Source organism: Macrotis lagotis, chromosome 4, assembly GCF_037893015.1.
Source record: "Macrotis lagotis isolate mMagLag1 chromosome 4, bilby.v1.9.chrom.fasta, whole genome shotgun sequence".
Classification (NCBI taxonomy): Eukaryota; Metazoa; Chordata; class Mammalia; order Peramelemorphia; family Peramelidae; genus Macrotis; species Macrotis lagotis.
The window spans coordinates 200,102,088-200,109,112 of record NC_133661.1 but is presented as its reverse complement, the minus strand read 5'-3'; the positions used below and the strand labels follow the sequence as shown (position 1 = coordinate 200,109,112).

The 7,025-nt window shown below is 37.1% G+C and overlaps 1 pseudogene; it reads left to right on the top strand.

Annotated features, from left to right (window-relative positions):
- The first annotated feature begins 4,918 nt into the window (after nt 1–4,918).
- On the top strand, nt 4,919–5,017 carry LOC141523162 (U6 spliceosomal RNA; annotated as a pseudogene).
- Nucleotides 5,018–7,025: the final 2,008 nt, after the last annotated feature.

Below are 7,025 nucleotides of genomic sequence, written 5' to 3'. Positions count from 1 at the left end.
GTGAAATGTTAAAAGGAGAGGTATAAACTTGTATCATGAGACAACTGAAAGAAGAACATAATAGGTGAAGAGTCAGTCATTCATTCTCTACCAGTGGGCTTACCCTCTGTCCTTAGAAACTGGTCCAATTCTGACCTGACCCTTGGCGATGGGAAGGGGGAAGTTGGTCATAGCTGGTCTTATCTCCATTGAAAGACAGATTCAAGACTGTCCCTGAGGTTTTGGTCTCAGGACTGATTGGGTTGGCCTTACAAATCCCTAACAAGACTCAGAGTCAGGGAGTCTATTGCCCTCCTAATCCTATATCTGGGAATGCAACACTGCTACAGATCAGAGTTGTACTTCTCAAACTAGGAAGCAGTAGATCAGACTTTTTTTTTCCAAATCAGACTTTGGCTTTGGTTTGTGGGTGTCCAGAATGACTTTCATTGATTTTGAAGACTTATGTAAACTGATGTAGAGTGAAATAAGAAAAGAATATACAATGAAAAGCACTTAAATAAAGAGAACTTTGATTAAGTGCAAAGACCAATCTTGGCCTGGAGAAGAGATAAAGAAGCACCTCCTTGGTACTGTGGGGCTATGGGTAGCACAGAGGATAGAGTTCCCAGACCTGGAGTCAGGAAGACTCATTTTCATGAGTGCAAATCTGGTTACAGATACTTACTAGCTGTGTGACCTTGAGCAAGTCACTTCAACCTGTTTGCTTCAGTTTTGATATTTGTAAAGTGAGGTGGAGAAGGAAGTGGCATTCCAGGATCTTTCCCAGGAAAACCCCAAATGAGGTCATGAAGACTTGGACATGACTGAAATGTTTCAACAAAAATAACAAAATAGTCTATTTACAGTGATGTTCCAAGACACTGAGTTGTTTAAACTAAACTATACTGCCTCCCAGGGGCAAATGGATAGGATTGAAGACATGGCTTTCTTTGCATTGGAAGATCAGGTAAATTCCCATGAAGTCCATTAGGCCACTGGTCCCTCCATGCTGGGTAAATTCAGAAAGGACAAGTTTCTCTTGATGATTGTAGCCTTGGTGGTTTGGCTCTAGGTAAGATCTCTGACTTCTGTTTTAGAGCAATCCTAGCCTAACTGAAGAACAGGCATTCAAGGCTTAAAGGACATAAGGACCCTCAGGTAATGGTCCCACTTTTGCTTCAATCCAAATAAGCCTCATTAGGACTTTGCCTTTCTTAATAGCTCAATTGTGGTCTTTCTCTTTGCATGAATCACTTCCTTTCAGAGATGAACTTCAGCCCTAATCAGGTCAGCATCCCTCACATGATTTCCATTCTTCTTGAATTAATTGATTGATTGATTGATGAAAATTTTGATTTCTAAATAATTTGATTTCTAAATTGATTTCTTTTTTTTAGGTTTGTGCAAGGCAAATGGGGTTAAGTGGCTTGCCCAAGGCCATACAGCTAGGTAATCCCAGTGTCTGAGACTGGATTTGAACCCAGGTACTCCTGACTCCAGGGCCTGTGCTTTATCCACTGAAACAACTTAGCCGCCCCCCTAAATTGATTTCTAAATATTTTTCTACTTTCTCTCTAAAAATGTACAATGTTTAATTGTCTAAATACACATTTCTCTTTCTTTCCTCCCTATCTCTATCCCACCTGCTTTTATTCTCCAGTTCTGAAACCAAGATCAAATCATCTCTGTCATCGTTCCTAGAAGGCAGAGTCAATCTACTTCCCTCCATTGGTTTGCTGATAAATATTTAATAGTTATCTCTCTGGGAGGAATTTTTTTTTACAAGACACACTTTTTTTTTACATTTTTTTCTTAAAGATTTTATTTGAGTTTTACAATTTTTCCCCCAACCTTACTTCCCTCCCCTACCCCCCACCCCCACAGAAAGCAATTTGTCAGTCTTTACTTTGTTTCCATGTTGTACATTGATCCAAATTGAGTGTGATGAGAGGGAAATCATATCTTTAAGGAAGAAGCAAAAAGTGTAAGAGATAACAAGATCAGACAATAAGATATCTGTTTTCTTTTTCTAAATTAAAGGGAATAGTCCTTGAACTTTGTTCAAACTCCACGTTTCTTTATCTGGATACAGATGATATTCTCCATTGCAGACAGCCCCAAATTGTCCCTGATTGTGGCACTGATGGAATGAGTGTGTTCATCAAGGTTGATCATCACCTCCATGTTGCTGTTAGGGTATACAATGTTTTTCTGGTTCTGCTCATCTTGCTCAGCATCAGTTCATGAAAATCCCTCCAGGCTTCCCTGAATTCCAGTCCCTCCTGGTTTCTAATAGAACAATAGTGTTCCATGACATACATATACCACAGTTTGCTAAGCCATTCCCCAATTGAAGGACATTTACTTGATTTCCAATCCTTTGCCACCACAAATAGGGCTGCTATGAATATTTTTGTACAAGTGATGTGTTTACCCTTTTTCATCACGACAAGACACACTTTTAAGTTTAATCTATATTTGTTTGTTAAAATTTTAATTTTTTAAATAAGATTTTTGAGCTCAAAATTTTTCTCCTTCCCTCCTTTCCTTTCCTGTCCTCCCTCCTCCCTAAGGCAGTAAACACTGTGATATAAATTATGAATGTAAAATCATGTGAGACATATTTCCATATTAGTCATGATGTAGAACAAAAGGAAAAAAACTTATGAAAAAGAAAGTGAAAACTATGAAAAAGAAAAGAAAGTGAAAATAGTATGCTTCAATCTGCATTCAGACCTCATCAGTTCTTTCTCTGAATGAGGAGAGCATTTTTCATCATGAGTCTTTTGGAATTCTCTTGGATCATGAAATAGCTGAGGAGAGCTAAGTCAACTATAGTTGATCATTTCACAATGTTGATATTACTGTATACAATGTTCTCTGGTTCTGCTTACTTCACTCAGTATCAGTTTAAGCTAATCTTTCCATGTTTTTCTGAAATCATTCTGCTCATCATTCCTTATGGCCCAAGGTATCCCATTACATTCATATATTCCATACCCACATACAACTTGTTAAGCCATTCCCCAATTGATGAGCATATCCCCAATGTTCCAGTTCTTTACCACCTCAAAAATAGATGCTAAAAATATTTTTGTATATGTAGTTCCCTTTTTTTTAAAAATCATCTCTTTGGGATATAGACCTTGCAATTGTTTTGTCTATAAAAGTATGTACAATTTGATTGACCTTTGGGCATAGTTCCAGATTGCCTTCCAGAATAGTTGGGTCAGTTTACCACTCCACCAATAGTGCTGTAATCTGAATTCTTATCATTTTTTCCATTATTAAAAAATATCAACAATAAACAATACAATAAATAAACTAAACCCTGATTTGATAGATTTCTGTAGACAGATTTCTAAGTTATAAATGCTCTCTCTGAAAATTTAACAACCAGCTTCCTGGAGCAAGTTCAAGTTGGCTCCAATACATTCCTGGTTCTTCATCACCATCCCAGCAATATTCTGTATCAAAGAGATCTTCTTGTACCTTCACTGTGTATGTTGTCTTCCTGTCTTAGAATATAAACTCCATAAGGTCGGGGACTATCTTTACTTTAGATTGTGTTTGCTTGGCACTAATGTTTTTGCTTTTTTTTTCTTTCATTCATTCATTCATTCATGTCTACCATATTGTTACAAATAGAAACTGCATTTGACATTCCCCATGACCTATCTGTGGCCCTGGCCAGAACTCTCCCATCCTCTGCCCATTCCTGGCTCTGCTGCCTCTCTTACCTACCAGCAGTTTGTTTAATTAATTGTCATTTTGTTCCCAGTCACTGTGCACCCCATTGGCCTCAGATATGCATGGCTGCCCAAGAGGTGATGGGCTGCCAGCTGCTGTTTCTGTTGCTCTCATTTATTTATGTGCCTTGTGGACCTCTTCCCCCTACAGACTCTGCTGGCATCACCCAGCATCAGCCACCTGGGCATGCCACAGGGGTTGAGGCTCTGGCAGGGGCACAGATGTAAATAGGATTCAAACTGGGGCAGGAGCTTAGAGCCAGACTTTTTTCTTGCTATGAACACAAAGAGAAAAAACTTAAATATCTTTTTTCAAATAGTACAGGATAACCAGGGACTAGTATCCATCACAGTGCAAGATCTATAACAAAGGGATTCCTCCACATTCAATCCCAACTCTTCCACTAGCAAGAGCTATTCAACCCTTAGCTTGGGATGGGCCATTTGCCAACAACTTGAGGCAAACCAAGCAGTGGATGGAGCTGCAAAACAGAGAGAATAGCTAGAGGTTTTCCAGGCCTTCCTTGGGATACTAAACTCATATTTATATTACTTCTGGATTTTATCATCATCTTTTAAATATATAGACTTATATATAAAGATCATGGATCTAGAACTGGATAGAAAACTTAAAGATGATCTAATCAAAACCTCTCATTTTATAGATGAGAATACTGAGGCTTAGAGAGATTAAGCAATTTGCCCCAAATCCTACAAGTGACCACAATAGCAAATATTAATTTACCACTTAGTATGTGTCAGATGCTGTGTAAGGTTGAGAATTCAAAGACAAAAAGAAGCCCAGTCCTCAAGGAACTCACATTCCAGGTGGGGAGATGACATGTAAATAAATAGATACATGTTCCTAAGTGGTATTCATGTCTTCTGATCCAAAATAAAAAGAGAACTTCTTTGTACTGTGAATGCTATCAATTATCTAGAATTATGTGGTTTGTAAATAGTAAACTTGCAATATAAATGGGAGTTGAACCAGATCTTCCTGAGTTGAAATAAAGCACTTTATATGACATGATACTACTTCTAATTCTACTTTTCTGTCACAAGACTAGGAAGAAGGAAAACAGGTTGCCTCCCTATCCTGTGTCTCTTGCATCTATGTTATGATCCCTTTATGAGCCATGATGCCTCATGGGCAATGCTAATTGGATCCTAGACAGAATTTCAGTGCTCTTTTTGGCAGGACATATATTAAAATTGAAATTACACAAAGATTAGCATGGCCCTTGGGCAAGAATAAAACACAAATTTGTGTTTTTCTTGCCTTTGCATTGAACAGAGGAGGAAGAAAAGAATCTGGAACTAAAAAAGTCTGTGCTTTAAAAATTTTAATTTTAAAAAAGGATTTCTGAGACTGAATTTAGAGGTCATTAATAATAAATCCCCATATATAGAAAATAAATTAGCAGCACTTTTTGTGTAAAGAATCAGAAAAGTAGACACATATCAATTAGGGAATGACAAAACAAATTGTGGTACATGTATGTAATGAAATATTACTATGCTGTAAAAATGATTTGTATGGTGAATATAGAGAAGCATGGAAAGATTTATATGAATTGGTGCAAAATGAAGTAAGCAGAGCCACAAAAACAAAATATCCAATAACTATAATAATGAAATGGAGAAAATAACCATAAAATAATCAAAAGTAAATGTTGCTACTAACTCTGTATCCCAAAGAAATTATAATAAAAGAAAAAAACCCACATGTACAAAAATATTCATAGTGGCAAAGAATTGAAAACTAAAAGAATGTACATAAATTGTTAAATGGCTGAATAAGTTGTGGTACATGAATGTAATGAAATATTGTTGTTCTATAAGAAATGATGAATGGGGAGATTTCAGGAAAAATCTAGAAACACATGAACTGATGCTAAGTGAAGTGACCAGAATCAGAACACTGTACATTGTAATAGCAGCAAAGTATTATGATCAACTTTGATCACTTAGCTCTTCTCAGCAATACAGTGATCAAAAACAATTCTTTTTTTCCATTTTTTTCAATTTTATTTTTAAAATCCCCCCCCCCAGCTACATGCAAAAGTAAGTTTCAACATTTACTTTCAAAACCTTAAGTTCCAAATTCTCTCCCTCCTACCCCACTCCCCCCCATGGAGAAATCAGTTACTTGGTGTAGATTAAAAATGTACAGTCATGAAAAACATTACTACAATAGTCATGTTGAAAAAAACATAACTCCCCCCACACACACACAAAGAAAGAGAAACCTCAAAAAAAATCAAGTGAGAAAAAAGTATGTTTCAGTCTGTGTTCAGACACCATTAGTCTCTGGGATGGATAGCATTCTTTATCAATAAGCTCATCAGAGAAATTGCTTTAATAATTTTCCCCCCACAGTTGCTATTGCTAGTTTTATCTATATTTCCCTCCATCCTATTCTCCCTTACTCCTATTTATTCTATTCTTTCTCTCTCCTTTCACCCTGTTCCTCCTTAAAAGTGTGTTGTATCTGACTATCCTTTCCCATGATCTTTCATCTCTTCTGTCATCTACCCCCCTCCCCCACTTTCTCCCATTCCTTTCCTCTTCTATTTTCCTCTAGGGTAATGTAAGCTAGATCTCTATACCCATTTGATGAGTGTGTATGTTATTCCCTCTCTAAGCTGCTTCCTATGAGAATAAAGCTCACTCACTCTCCCTCACCTTCCCCCTCTTCCACTTCACTGCAAAAACTTTTTCTTGTTTCTTTTATGTGAAATAACTTATCCCATTCTACCTCTTCTTTTCCTATCTCCCAGTACATTCCCTTCTCCTTCATTAACTCCATCTTTTTTAATATATTTTATCTTCAAATTCAATTCCCTCCTGAGCCTTGTCTATATATGTTCCTTCCAACTGTCCTAATAAATGAAAAGGTTCATATTAGGTATCAGTTTCATCTTCCCATGCAGGAATACACGCAGTCTGACATCATTAAGCCCCTCATAACTGGCCCTTCCCATCTACCCTCTCTATGCTTCATCTGAGTCCCACACTTGAAAATCAACCTTTCTGTTCAGCTCTGGTCATTTCATCCAGAAAGTTTGAAAATCCTCTATTTCATTGAATGTCTGGCTTTTCCCCGAAAGAGTATATTCAGTTTTGCTGGGTAGTTGATTCTTAGATGTAATCCAAGGTCTTTGCCTTCTGTAATATCATTTTCAAGTTCTAAGAGCCCTTAATATAGAAGCTGTTAAGTCTTGTGTTTTCCTGATAGTAGCTCCATGATATTTGAATTTTCTTTCTGGCTGTTTGCAATATTTTCTCCTT